Here is a 16,042-nt window from a genome sequence, read left to right as displayed (position 1 = left end):
AGGTGACAGGGGAGGATCTGCGGGAGCACGCAGGACAGGTGACAGGGGAGGATCTGAGGGAGCACACAGGACAGGTGACAGGGGAGGATCTGCGGGAGCACGCAGGACAGGTGACAGGGGAGGATCTGAGGGAGCACGCAGGACAGGTGACTGGGGAGGATCTGAGGGAGCACGCAGGACAGGTGACAGAGGAGGATCTGAGGGAGGATATAGAAGGAGTAAGAAAGAGTAAAGGGAAAGGGGGTGTGTGATTAGATTTTTGTTAACATTAAAATACTTGTTAAAAAACCTTTTGAGTTTGCAACTCTTGACAAAACAGTTAAAGACATTATGTGGTCTAATCATTCCAATTATTTAAAGGAAGAACATTTGTTTTTGGTGCTGACCATGTGACTGTGCTGGAAAACGCCTTCTCCTGTTTAATATTTAGTCATTCTGCTGCAAAACAAAACTTGCTTTTCACACACACCGCTTCTTTAGTTAACAGTAATGTATCTTCCTTTAGCAGGTGTCTATCAACCTGAAGATTTCCTGAAGAATGCACACATAGTGTACACCACGTGGTAGGGCCCATGCCTCATGCATTTTATAAATGTGATTTCCCGGTTACAAATTCTGGATAATGAAGTTTTGAAGCCAACTCTACATGAGCATAATTTGAAAAGTCATTATGAAACAGGAGAAACATTATGCTTCAACTGTCATGGTACCTAAGTTTTAATTTAATAGTTAATTTAGGATTATTCCATAGAATTGAGTAGTTTGCAAATTGGTTACTAAAACAAATTGCTGTAAAAATGAGAATATATCCTTGTTTCCTGCCAGTGAATAAAGGTTTGTGACAAATTCTTTTCAGTTATACCGTGCTAAGTCTAGATTTCTTGAAATGGGGTACCTGTGTCAAGGTGCTTCAGAAAAACAGTATAAAGAGATGGGTGGGTAGGTAGAAAGATTGATGGACATATGGTAGATAGATAGACCTAAGAAGAGACCCCATAGATGAATTGTGCACATGATGATGAAGGTGGATTCCTCAGTAGACATCTGCAGGGTGGCTGGCTCAGGGACTGGGTCATGGTGATCCTTACCCCATGTTAGGATCAGAAGGTGAAGGGTGTGAACCTCATTCTGAAGGCCCGGGAGCTCACGAGGTTTCTAGTGCAAGGTATGAACTGACCCCATGGATTTACGTGTTTCAATACTGGTTCCCTAACTGGTGGTGTGTTTGAAAGTGTCGTTAGCTTTAGGAGCTGGAGCCCTACTGGAGAATGTATGTCACTGGGAGGGAAGAGGGGAGATGTTAAAGACTATGAGATTTCGGTTTTGAGGCTTTATAGGCAGGGCTCTCACCTTCTCTTCCTTCTCAATTTCTTGAGTATTGACATACCATGAAGAGTCAGTTTCCTGTTCCTGTCGCCATGCCTTCCTTGTCTGGTGCCATGAGTGGTAAGTATCTTTTCTTGATGAGCCACCTTGCTGGCTCTGTATGTGATTTCTTTTGCAATCGTGTCTTGATTTATCACACTACACGTCTGTTATTTAGCACCAGGCACATTCTTGGTGATTCTACAGCGATTCTTACAGTCAGGGATTTATAAGTAGCCTTTGCACACATGATTGATGTTCAATAATATTTTGAAGAGCTGACACAGCAAGACTAGACAAGATAGGAGTCTGATGGGACGAGAGCTTGAGACACTAAAAGCTAGTTATAGATAAGAAAATCAACCATTCAGCTATGCAACATTCTCTAAACATGTTACCTCTGTGACTCGGAATCCATCCCATGGGCAGGCACCAAACCATGATACTATTACTGATGCTATGTAGTGTTTGTAGGCAGGAACCTAACATATCTGTCCTCTGAGAGGCTCTACCAGCAGCTGATTAAGACAGATGCAGATACTCACAGCCAAGCATTGGAATGAGGTCAGGGACCCCAAGGAAGAGTTAGGGGAAGGACTGAAGGAACTGAAGAAGATGGCAACTCCATAGAAAGACCAACAGTGTCAACTAACCTGGACACCTTGGAGCTCCCAGAGACTGAGCCACCAACAAAAAAAGAGATACCCATGTTGGTCTGAGGCCCCTGGTACATATGTAGCAGAGGACAGCATTGCCTGGTCTCACTAGGAGAGAATGGATCTACTCCTGTAAAAATGAGAATATAGCAAAGGAAGGGGGATGTCTGGAGAACTCTGTGAGGGGACAGGGAGGCTGGCAACATTTGGGATATAAACAAGCAAACAAACAACAACAACAACAATTTCTCTGGGAATACCCATGTTCTTTCTCCACAGGTATCCACCATTCTCTCTAGCTGTATTGGCTACTTTTATGTCAACCTGACAGAAGCTAGAGTCATTTGTGAAGAGGAAACCTCATTTGGGAAAATTCTGCCCCCAGATTGGTTTGTGAGCAAACGGGTAGTACATTTTCTTGATGATTCATGTGGGACGCTCACTGTGGGAGATACCATGCCTTGTTGGTTGTCCTGGGTACTATAAGAATGCAGGTTGAGCAAGTCATGGGAATCAGCTACTGGAGGCTCACCTTGTTGTTATAAGAGTCAAGTCTAATTGCTTTATGGCCATGCCAGGGACTCGTATGTCAGAACATAGGCCTCTGCCCATCCTTCCATGATTACAACCTGTATCTAGTACCAGCAATTACTTTGTGGCCTCAGTTAAACTTGAGCATCTCAGTTCCAAGTTCTCAGACTTACTATTGACTGCTCTAATTCTGCTTTTTCTCCAGTCCTGCTTCATTTATACAATGCCCACTGCTCATCTGGGCTGAATTTCCTTTGCATTCCATATGCATGGAAAATGCTTATCTTGAAAAATCAGCCAAATGGTAATGTACAGGAACAGACTTCTGTTTGTACTTAAGAAAATCAATCCCTTCCACCCCACACTTACTATTCATAAGTTTTTCTACCATGTAGGGCATTTCTACCTCCCAGATTCCACAGTCTTAAGTGATGTAGCATTATCATAGGATTCTGGGAGCCTGGATTTGAAATTTTGCTTTATTGTTTAGAGGACCTCAGAAGTTTGTTTCTTTGTTTCTGCAGGATATAGTTTCCTAAATGTTATTTATCTGTAAAATAAAGAGCGTGGACTTTAGAAGATTAATCTAAAGTATTTTCTTGGTCTGAAGTTCTGTAATATTTATAGAGTCAACCTCAGTATTAATATTTACAAATATAGGAGGTACAGTTAAAACTTTGTAGAGTGTAAGTCTCAAATGGGAGGTTTACAATTTGTAAGGCTCCAAGGACTTCAATTTGATTTTCAACATATTATTGATAATCCAGTGATAGGATAACACTTAAAAAATACACTGCAAGCTGTAAATTACGAACCAGATTTCTCTTTGGTTTAAATTTTTAGTTTTCTATCCATAATTCTGTGATCAAGATCAAAGCAGATAAAATTTAATCATGTTGATTTTGCTTTCATATCTCATTTAAAATGACAGAATGTACCAAATATAGGTAGTTGGTCTCAGTTCACCTTTTGTTGGCTCAAATGGCAAGACTGTGTGTGTCCAGAGAACCGAGTTGCGCTTCTTTAGTTTCAGCTTAAATGACCAAGCAGCAACAGGCTCACAACTGGCAATGAGACATGGGAGGAGGGAGAAGGCAGGAAAATGGAGGGCTAAGAAGAGAGGGGGTGCACCAGAAGGGAAGGAAGAGGGAACCAGAGGGGAAATGAGAGGTGGGGGGTTGAAGAGATGGATAAGGGTCAAGGCTGCTTAGGGGAGTGGTTTTCCACTGGCTTGTGGAGCTTCATGGGTGAGGATGATGGCCAGGTTGGTGGCTAGATGGCTCTGTTCAGTTCTTAATTCTATGCTTCTTTTGCTTTCTACTACTCACAAAATAAATCAGCTGTATTCAGAACCACAATAACTTGTAAACCCACAATATATTAGCTCTGCCATGTACCCTGTACAACACTTATTACTGCTGCTGTCCCTCAATACCAGTTATTAGGAATACATGGCAGAAATTTAGAATAATACACAATATTATAATACTAGCAACTCCTGGGGTCTAATTATAACCCGTGCATTCCCCTTGATTTTCCTTCGTTAATTTATATGATACATCAAAGTAATCTAAGGCACCATCAAAACCAAAGACAAAGGAAGCCACTAATTCTATTCGAAACCGTGACTGCTTTTCTTTGTAGTCTGCACAGGTATCCCAGTAATATGAGGGGAAATTATCTGAAGAGGACTTCTGACAGAAATAATTTTATTTGAGGGTCAATTAGCTTGCACCCAGTAAACCAGGACTCAATCATGGGTTCTTATTTTCAGCTTCAGTTTCATGTTCTTCTCTTGATACTGTGTGTATGCTTCAGGTCAAAGTTATTAGACAGAAATGATTATGGTTTATTTATTTATTTTGTTTATTTTATTGCAGTAAATGCACACTTTGACTACTATTAATAAGAAATGCCCCTAAGAAGGATATCAAAGTGTTATTTATACCTTCAAATCCAAACCCCTCTCTTCTGCTTCGTCCATTCTCCTTGTAAGGCTTTCCCTTGAGTTTTCCAGCTGAGTTACTGAGCAATTCCACCTTCATTTAAACTTGAGATCCCTTCAACATTTCTACCTATTTATTGAATTTGGTTTTTAAATCACAAATTGACTTTCTTATCCTCATCCACCGAACGTTCGACTCTTCCTAGGCACTACTTGGCATGTTTTCTTTAAGTTCATTTTCTATAAATCCATTGAGTTCTTTTCTTGTGTCTTCTATAAATTCCTTGAATTCTTTGATTAAGTTCATGGTTATATTCTGGGGTTTTTTTTTTAGGTCAATGGTTCTCAACCTGTGGGTCATGACTCCTTTGACAAACCTCTAGCTCCAAAAGTATTTGTATTACAATTCATAAAATTACAGTTATAAAGAAGCAACAAAATAAATTTATGGCTAGGGGTCACCACAACAGGAGGAACTATATTAAAGGGTCACAGCATTAGGAAGGTTGAGAGTCATTGGTATAGGTAATTCTCATAAGTGAACATTTTTATAGAGCTAGTGGACTAAGGGGCATAAATACTGTCTTGATCTTTTATATTGTTTTATTTTTTCCCATGAGATCTGGGTATGTGGACTTCTTTTATTTGGTAACTGATTTGGATACAGAAAGCTGAGGGAGAGACTGGTATGTATGAGCCAGGTAGAGCTTAAAGATTAAATATGGCTTATGTAGAAAGAAGTAAGACAGACACAGGAGACTGGGCTGCCAGGAAGGATGTGCATCCTGGTCCAAGCGTGGAGTTTGATCGGAACTGTGAGGATGATGTGAGGAGCAGAGGCTCAGGCAGACTCGCTTGGCTATACCTTGTCACAAGACGCAGAACCTGTCTGCCCAGACAGGTTGGATGTGTTCTACAAGGAGACTGTAGGTTGTGGACAGTGTAAGCATGACTGTCCAGACTAAGCTGGGACACTAGATGTGGGACCCAGGCTAAGTCTGGAGATTTGGAAAGGTGTGTGGAAGGGAAAATCAGGTGATTATTTTGGCTACCCTATGGCACTGGACCCAGTTGGGCATAGAGACTGGATATGAAGCTGGAGGAGCCTGTAGGTTGGGGTTGAAGCAGGGTGGATACTGACAAAGCTTGAAGGTTGGAGGCAGGGCAAGTATGAGTGTGCAGGAGCTCAGTGTGGGCAATGAGGCAGATCTAGAGAGTGGAGCGTTGGTGGAGGGGTTGGGAATCTGGTGGACTCACCTGGCCAGACCCTGTGAACAAGATCCCTCTCATCTTGAGTTCCTAATAGTTTTGTTAGGGTAGAGTTTATATACCACAGTTGACCTATAGATTGATGAGCTTTGGTATTTGCATACTGTTGTACCACTTATACCAAAGACAGCCCATTATTTATGATAGCTTTATGTCATTGTAGCAAATAGCTGAGATAAATCAACTTCTAAAGAGAAAAGATTGTTTGGGTTCACAGTTTGGTTTGGGTGGTGTAGTCCCTGACTGATTAGCTGGGAATATGTATGATGATACTAATTAATACTAACTAATACTAACTAATACTAATTAATACTAATACTACAAAACTGTTCACTCATGGTCAGAAAGTGAAGGAGAAGAAGAAAAAGCATGGCATCACAATCTTTTTAGAGAGGATGTCTCCAATGACCTAGAACATTCTGAATTCCAGGAAGCTCCTCACGTGAAAAGTTTCAAGTATCCTGCTAGCGCTGTTACTGGGGCCAACCATTTCTCATGCAAAGTCCATTGGGAGACGTGAGCCTCACACCATAGCTTTGTCTCATGTTTTACTGAGATTCATAGTCTGCTAGTCCAGCTCAGGGCAGTAACTGAACTGATTTTGTGTCATTGTATTTTGGCTTTTTTGAGAATTTTGCATCTAGAAATATATTTAGCTTGTTGTCTATTTAGGTCTTTAAATTTTTTTTTCTGAAAAAATACCAAAGGGAATTTAGTTTTGATTCATCTTCCAATTCTGTGTCATATTTCATTGACTTCTGCTCTTACCTGCCTTATCTCCTTTGTTGTACTTTCTTGAGGAGAAAAATCTGCTGTGTTTCTTATGATCAACAGTTAGGTTCTTATAATTGACAATTATGTTGTTATTTTTTAACCTTTTCAATTTTAGAGCTTTCAATCAAAGATATAATTTTCTCTTGTACTATGTTTCCTGCATCCCAGACATCTAAATATGCCCTAATCTTATTGCTGTTTAGGTTTTAGTAGATTCTAATTTTCATTGTCATCACTTCTTTGGCTGTGGATGCTTTGAGACACATTGAATGTTTTCAGTGTATAAAAGTGTGTTAAAATCCCCATATACTTTGTAGACCTCTACTGATTCATGGAATAGTTTTACCAGTTTTTCTTCATGTAACAGTAGACTTTAAGAGATAAAAACTTAAGAGTATAAGGCATTCTATTTGAGTCTTTTGTCATTATTAATTTCTGTCTTTAGTTTCTATATATTTTATATATTTAATGGGAATATAGAAATATTCCTATAATATTTAATATATTACAATTTACTGCATCTGCTGCTAGTTTAGCTATTCCTTTCACTTTGATCGCTGTCTATAGTGTTTAATTATTAACTTTTTAATACACATATGTTTAAGGTGTGTTGTTTGTAAGCAACATAAACCAAGGCAGAGAAGTAAAGCTGGTCACGGCTCCCTGGAGTAGGGATATAAAAACAGGCATTCAGAGACATTGAGAACGATGACCTCATGAACAAAAACCTGAAGAAACCATGGCCACAGGGAAGCCAAGCACCCTCTTCACCAGACGTCTGATTCCAATCAGGAATCCACTTGAAGCCTTAGCTTCTCTTCTTCCCATGTACCTAGATAGCTTTCTGCTCTCTGTTAGAATTCATCTTTACGGACCATAAGGAAATAGCTAGTGTTTGCATTGGAAGTGTCTAGTACAAGCACTTCCATTCTTTGTGGTAAACTTCACAGTGAACATTGATGACAACAAGTAAGCAGCACAAGATTCTGTGGAAGCTACTGTGATGAGATGTGTGAAGAAGCAAGGCCAGTGGGCTTCAGGCTGACCCCACCACTCTAGGGAACTCCTTCTTCAGGACTTCTGGCTGTAGTTTCCATCACAAATTATATTAGCAACTGACGTCTGGTGAAGAGGGTGCTTGGCTTCCCTGTGGCCTTGGTTTCTTCAGGATTTTGTTCATAAGGTCATCACTCTCAATGTCTCTGAATGTCCCATATTCATCAATTAATATGAAAGTAGAGTCCAGTGTGTGTGTGTGTGTGTGTGTGTGTGTGTGTCTGTGTGTGTGTGTTTCGTGGATCACTGCTGTGATTAATTAGCTGTGCTATGATAGTCAGCATACAGCTAGACAAAAGGCAAATAAATGAATGTTGTAATGTTCCAAGGGAACTTTACTTAAGAGTACTGAAACCTAAAGTTTATATAATTCCCATGCTTCATGAAATATTTTTTTCACAATTTAAAAATGTGAAAAGCACTCTTTACTGGTAGACTGCACAAAAGCAGATGGAAGGGTAGATTTGACTCATGGCTATAGTTTTCTGATCCAGGACTTAGTGCATCAAGCCTTTATTGAAATTGAGGCCTCTCACGAGATTTGATAGAATTTTTTCCAGTAATGAAATTATTGTGGTCAAGTGAGGTTTGGTGGAAATGTTCCAAGATAATCTATGCCTGGAATTACCTTCAACTACTTGATAGTTGCATATCTCTGTGTCTCTGTGTCTCTCTGTCCTGTCTCTCTGACTCTCTGTCTCTCTGACTCTCTGTCTCTCTGTCTCTGTCTCTCTGTCTGTCTCTCTGTCTGTCTCTCTGTCTCTCTCTCTCTCTCTCTCTCACACACACACACACACACACACACACACACACACACACACACGATGGCTTCCATGTGTATGCTTAGTTACTTTTGCTCAAAACTGCTTGGTTCTTCTCCTTGACAGTGATAGCTTATGATCCTATGTGAATAATGAATTACTATCCCTCAATGTCCTGTCAAGAGGGGACTGTGCAATGAGATAGGCTTGGTGTTGCTGTTGAAACTTTACACTTACAAACGATTGAGCCTGCTTCTGTGTAGCTGTAAGACCAGGCTGGATTCATGTACATGTTCAAGTAGATTGTCAGGAATTAACTAGGTATCTGGAATGACATTAAAGATTCTGACATTTATTATTCTTGATGAATCAAGCCAGAGAATATGTGGACAAATGAGGAAATTAAATTAAAAGGGAGCCAATAGTTATTTTAAAAAATGGAATCAGAATGTCATATAGTTCAGGAAAAACATTCATGTTTTTTATAAAACCTAGATAGCCAAAAGGCAAATCAAGAGATTTGAAGTCACACACAAATGTTCCACATGAAGAGGACCCATCACCTGAAATTGTTTCCAATTCCAGGGAAGGAACCCCCCCGCCCCCATTGCTCTTCACAGAGAATTCTACAGTTGGCAACCACAATCTCCTTCTCTACAGTAAGAGTACTTCAAAGAAGAAATTAATTTTTGTAGAGTGTCACTAATGGAATAGCTTGGGACATACCAATCCATGCCCTCTATAGAATATAACTTTAGAAAGATGCCGAATACTTGAGTAAAAATGTCCTCAATGTTTGTTCTCTAATCACTGGGAAATTGTCCAAATCAAACAGTGAGAGTGAATTTTGGGAAGACAAGTAATTGAAAGACCAGTAGATGGCATTAATAAGTCAGGATAGAGGCTTGGTAGGGGGAAAAAAAGGAAGAATTTGGCAGCTTCCCATTTTTGTGTCTATTCTGTCTTAAGCTCATGCTCTTTGCTTCTGTGATCCCAACACCCTGAGCTACAGCTGTGATCTTAGTCCATCTTCAATTATTCCTAAAAACCAAATGCTCCATGCACTGCTGGGGTCAAGAGAGTTGCTTCTTGCTATAGTTTTTCTGTTTCCATTCTTCATTTTATTTCCCATATTCTTCCCCTTCCTTCCCTCCTCTCCTCCAATTTTTTTTATCTCACACGCCAGCTTCTGAGGCCCTTAAATGCCATCCATCCTGGCTTGCACAGGAGTTGCATCTCTTGAGTACAAGAGATTCTCTATTCTCTCCTGAACTTTCCGATACAACTCCTTCATAGGTATCCACATTCATACTTTGATATCAGCCTTTGACATTTATAAAGTATGCAGTGTTTTAAAACTTTAATTTTTATGTGTATGGCTGTTTTGCCTGCAGGTGTGTCTGTGAATCACACACATGCCAGGTGCCCACAGAGGGCAGAAGAGAACATTGAACTCTATGGGACAGGAGTTACAGGTGTTTGTGAGCTATCATGTGGTTTCTGAGAATTGAACTCAGGTCATTCTGGCGGAGAAGCCGGTGCTCTTAACTGAGCCCCAAGAATGGAGTGCTTTGTGCATGTACACATTGCTAGTTTTCACAAGCAGAGTTACAATGTTGTTTTTTTATGTTTTTTTGTCTTCCTCATAAATTCTAGTTTTGTAAGAAATGCTTAAGAGAGTGTCTTCTAGCTGCGGATTACATTTTTCTATAGTTTAGATAGAATGTCTTTCCATTGGTCACTCTATTAATCAGGGGCAAAATGTTGGCTATGGTCTCAGGGAGATAAGCAAAACTCTCTCTGGTATTTATCTAAAGGTTCTGATCCAAGGTCTATCTCTTTCTATCTAATGTGTGTATCCCTACTCTGTGAGTAATTATCAGTAGCGTATTACCAAGAGTGGTGCCCCTTCACATCCTTAAGACACACGAGGAGCTACTTCTGAGAAAAGCAGGTCATTCCAATGAGCCCGGCCACATTTGGGTTCTCCTCTGTCAAACATGTCTTCTCATGTCTTCTTTTTTCCACCACTGTGCCTGCCACTGGAAATATTTCATTTTAAACCCTCAATTGAAAAATCCTTTACTGATGAAAACCTTTATAGCAAAGCAATAATAATAGCTAATTATACGCAACCTGATAAGTTGCATTTCTTTCCTTATTACTTTTTAAAAGATTTATTTATTTATTTTATGCATATGAGTACATCACCATCGCTCTCTTCAGATACACTAGAAGAGGGCACCAGACCCCATTACAGATGGTTGTGAGCCACCATGTGGTTGCTGGCAGTTGAACTCAGGACCTCTGGAAGAGCAGTTGGTGCTCTTAACCGCTGAGCCATCTCTCCAGTCCCTCTTTTCTTTCTTTTCTTTTTCTTCTTCTTCTTTTTTAAATGAAAATGGATTCTTCTCTCACACAATACATCCTGACCACAGTTTCTACTCCTGTGTATTGCATTTCAAGTAAAACTTGAGACAACTGAGTCTCTAAATGGTAATGAACAGTGAAGAAAAGGGCTGAGTCCCATGTTGAGTTACTGGGGAGTGCTATAACTGCAATTTACCTTTCATTAGGGACCATAACATGGCCTTGAGTGTTCTGTAAAGCCTCACTGCCTTCGGTGTGACTATGTAGTAAGAGTAAAACATAGTCTAAGTTTCCATTACTTTATTGGTTATTTCTTTTATTTTTGAGGTTAAAATATAATTAAATCATTTCTTCACTTCTTTTTACCCCAAATTTCCTACACAGCCCCCACTGATTTCTTTCAAATTCATTGCCTCTGTTTTCTTTCTTGAATCTACCTAAAACATTTACATTTTTATTCTTCATAAGTTATAGTATGATTAAGTATCCTACCATATACATTTTCATTTTGCCCTTTATGTCTTATTTTCTGTCACTGCATGCAGAATTACTAATTTTATCTAGAAGGTATGTTTTTTGTTTTTTGGAACCATATTCCTAAGAGATATGTGTGTCTTCTTAAATAAATTTAAGAGAACAATCCTTCTGGAATCCACATAACCCCTTTCACCATGTTTCTTTTCATGTTTTACTTTGTCATGTTGGTTTTGTTTATGTGTACTTATTTGTTTGGTAATAGCCGATGTTTTCAGATTTCTGGAAGATGTCAATTTATAGAAAGGAGACAAATATCCTTTTCTCATCAATGAACGAGCGTCTCACTCTCTGGAGCCTCTTCACATACAGACAATGCATACCCATCAACTACACTGGTACAGGCAGTTTATTGTTAGGTAAGCATAGTGCTGCCAATCTAATAGCTACATGGTGATAATATTCTTATCTCTGAGTTATCTAAGGGAAATAATTTAAGGGGAGAAGACTTTATTTTAGCTCATAGTTTGGAGAGTTCAGGCCATTGTCCTTTGTCTTTTTTGGGCGTCATGGTAGAACAAACCTGCTCTTTTCAAGGTGTCTGAGAAACAGAAGAGAGACTGACAGGGGATGAGGATAAGATATATTATTCTGGGTCACACCTTCGAAGAACCTGCTTCCTTTGACCATGACCTAAATTCTTTATATCCTTGAGCTTTCAATATATCATTATATTATGAACCTATCCACAAACAGATCAGAATCCTTATTTTCCAATTAATTCCCTTAAATACCAGCTCTGGATATTGCTGTATTGAGGACTAAATCTCTGGTGGATATTCCACTGCTGACCATTGTGAGATTAGCATGCTTTTAAACTGTTGTCCTTGCTGCCAGAGAAAGAAAGCTAGGGAAGGAAGTTACTAGATATCTTATGAGCTTTTCTTGTGTCTAGTACTTTTCCTGGTAAGAGCTTGATAGTACTGAGAAAGCAAGAGATGTTCTGTTTGCTACTTACAAGTTCAAGGATCATTTTGACTAGGGGACAGAAGAAATACTAAGCACAATGGAAGCAGGCTGTGAGAGTTACGGTTCTCCACCTGGAGTTGGTTCTAGGTCTGTGTCTACTGTTGGGGGAGAATGAAAGACCTGGAGTTGGTTCTAGGTCTGTGCATGCTGCTGGGGGGTAAGTGAAACATCTGGAGTTGGTTCTAGGTCTCTGCATGTTGTTGGAGGAAAGTGAAAAGGATCTTTTCCTTTTTATCTTATTTTGTTTATTATTTATTTAAAGGAAAGCCACCAATGAATGATAAATAACTGAGGTTTCATGGGAACTAAATAGTCTGTGTGAATAGAGAATCTAATTCTGCTATGATCTCACCTGAAAAGTAGCTTCAACCATTCTGCTAACTTTTGTAAACTGAGGTTTAATATTCAAGCAACACATAGATCTTATATGGTGAATTATTGGTGCTTACTATAGCGATCTAAACGTAGGGTGCCAAACAATAGCTAATGCCACACACATATTCACAGATAGCCTGGGGGTGAGCAGCTCTAGGGTGTACATAACTGCTATGTTTCTGACTGAAGATCCAGCCAACATTGGCTCTTCTTGGAGGGTTCAGCTCAGATTGGCTCCATGCATCCTGATTCTGGGCCAGGCTGAAGGGGTAGCAGCTGCTGCAAGGGATGCAATTTCAACAATCAGAGGGCAAGACGGCAAGGCAGAGTCCTGCCTCCAAGTATCAGTAAAACTCTTTTGTCTGTTAATAATATATTGATTAAAATGAATTTTTTATTCTGAAATCAAGGTATAGAAAGGAAGAATGCCTTTCTCATCCAAGTGGGGCACGGGAAAGCAGCAAGTAAGTGTGAGCAAGACAGTAAAAACAGAATTTACTTTGCTCTAGCTAGTTTTGGTCCTATTTCACAGGTTGATGTCTTCAGGGAGAGGTACCAATATATAAAATTTCAATGGGGTCATATGAACTTACAAATTGTGGAGGTGAGATAGTGGGTAGTGGAATAAATGTAAAAAACAGTATGTTAAGTTCAAATTAAATAAAGATCATGGAGAACCATTCTGTCACTGATTTGATGTTCCTATTTCTTTTGAAAAATCTGGCCAGTTCTCTTAGTAGTATTTATGGACTGGATAAAGCTTTGAAGGCAGTGTTATTGGGGTTAAAAGTGAGAAATGCATGCAAGAAATCTGAAGTAAAACCTCTGATTTTACTTTGTTTAATTATATGTAATTTTCAACAAAACAGCTCAACTGAATTCAACTCAACTGCGGTATAGCAGACATAAATATTTACAGAATAAATTCATTTATGAAAAATATAACTCATTTCATTGTAATTGATCTAAATTTTTTCTGAATCCACACTCACCTTTTTTTGAAAGGAAAAAAAAATCATGTGCTTACTTTTCTCTTTGCTTGTACAGGTAAATCCAGCAAAAATTTAGAGCTGTTTCTTTGCCATCTCAAGTTTAAACAAAATGGGAACTGTGTTTTCTTTCCTCATTCTTCCCTTTGGTCACGATTCTGTATCCTAGGACAATGACCCATGCTGTGTTGTTAGATGGTACAGGAACCTGCTAAGTTCTGGTCTCTGCTGAGATATTCAGACCACCTGTTAGGCCTTGGGTGAGGGCAGCCCCACATGTGAATAAGCTCAGAGTCAAGTGTGTAGTGTTAGCCCGCAGATAAATTCTCCCATCCCAGTTCTGGGGCTGGGGCTCTTTTGTTTGGTACAGCTTACTTTTGCAAACCCATACAGTACAGGAGAAATGAAAAGCAAACAGAATTAACTTTTTTCTTTGGCAGCTCTCACTACCGTGTTGAGATACATTGGAACTCTGCGAGGAAGCCTCAGGCTTTCTTCCACACGTTTATGCAGCTGCTTTATCCCCTCCCCTAAGCCATGCTCTATGGCCCCAGAAGGACAACACGGCGCATGCCTTTCCACCAATAGATCCTACAGTTCTTCTTGGCTTTAAGCCATGCCTTTGCAGGGACTCTGAAGCCTGAGGTTTGGGCACAATCCACCTGTGCGACTCAACCAAGACTTCTTCTTCAGCTCCATTCTCCCAAGGGTGGATAATCTTTATTAAGTATTGTAGAGAGGAAGGAAAAACCAGTGTATCCCTATACTATTCAAAAATGTTTTTCATAACCATGTCCTTTTCTAGGATAATGCTACTTTATTTTTTAATTTGAATAAAATTAAATTAGCATATAGAGTGCCAGATATAAACATGACATTTCTGAGCAAAGCATGCTTGAGTGAGTCTCCTGCCTCTCTCCATCTCCCCCCACCCTGCTGATTCCACGGATCCCTCCCCCTGGCCTCCCCCTGGTCTCTGCCTTTCTCCCTTCTCATATGTCTCTTTGCTCATCCTTCTCATGGTCTATCATCACCATCTCTGCCTCATTTCATCTGCTCTGTAATATTTTACATATTTCTATCATTGTAGATTTTACCAAAGTTGTGACTCTATATTAAATATTTGAATTTGGTAACTTTCTTCTATAATCACAAAACAACATCGTCATCAACAACAAAGCAAAACGAAACAAATAAAACCAAGGAAAAAACAAGTAGTGGCTATCTCACCATATTACCCCAACTTAGCAGCAGTTTTAGAAGCGAGAGATCACAGGGCAGCGCGAGAGAGGCTTGGAGTGGGGGAGTTTGCATTGCTTACGGTGGACTCGGTCAGTGCTCACAATGGAGACTTCTCGGGGCTTTTGGCAACTTCACATCATCTCATTTAGTTTGCACAGTGGCTCCCCTGGGCTAGGCTCTTGTGCAGATGTGGAAATGTGGATATATTTAATCATTTAATGAGCTGCATCCCCTGGGACTGTCGATTTAGCATGGTTAGGAAATACAGATATCCATGCAGCTGGAGTTACCTTGGGGAAAAGTGCTGCATCCTTTTCAAATATAATTCTTGTTTCATTTGTAAATTTGAAATTGCTAATGAGCGGTGAATATTTCCTGAGGCTTTGCCAGATGTACAAAAAGATGCTTCAATTCACAGATATTTAGTCTTGCTTAGTAAACTTTAAGTGTCGACATAATGGCACAGGTATTAAAGTTCACAAGAATACCATCTCTTCTTCTCTTTATACTTTCCCACTATATTAGTTTATTCTGTGAGGTGTTTTAGGTGGGATAAAATCTCAACTTGGACTTTCTGGCCAGCAGATGTGTTGACTTGGGCATCCTCACCTCTACTGCCTGCGACTCCAGGTGTAGTAGAGGAGGTAGCCTCTCTAAAGGACATTGCATTGATTAATGCAGAGTCCAGAGGAGACAGGGAAACGACAGGACAGAGTGGTAAAGGGAAAGGACTCTTTTCATGGCAGGGTGGCCATGGCCAGGCTTTTGTCTCTGACTGATTTCAAGCTTTCAAGAGAGTTGTAATTAAAAGCTCACAACTTCACCAGTGAGATTTGGTGAGACTTTGCTAGGGCCAGTAGATTATACAAATTATGCACAATCTGAAGAGATTTGCTTTTACTTATAGCTGCCTAACTACGTCTTAGCTGATATCTAAGAGATAAGGTTGTAAGTGCTGAAACTCAGTGGGTTTTCAAGGAAGTCCACCCTGCACTCAGTTTCCCACATAGGAGCAAATCCAAGATAACATTCTCCCAAACTAGCAAGCAAAAGCATCTCAGAATTTCACAGAAGGGAAGCAAGGCATTTTCTCTTTGCAAAGGTCAATGTTTAATGAAATCGATTTTGAATCTTATCTCTATAACAAATTAACCCTGAGACAGTAGCCAGTTCAGCTTAAGAGCACTTCTTGGTCACTGGAACTTT

The sequence above is a fragment of the Grammomys surdaster genome, unplaced genomic scaffold (genome assembly GCF_004785775.1).
Source record: "Grammomys surdaster isolate TR1022 unplaced genomic scaffold, NIH_TR_1.0 125996, whole genome shotgun sequence".
Lineage (NCBI taxonomy): Eukaryota > Metazoa > Chordata > Mammalia > Rodentia > Muridae > Grammomys > Grammomys surdaster.
This window is presented reverse-complemented; position numbering follows the sequence as displayed.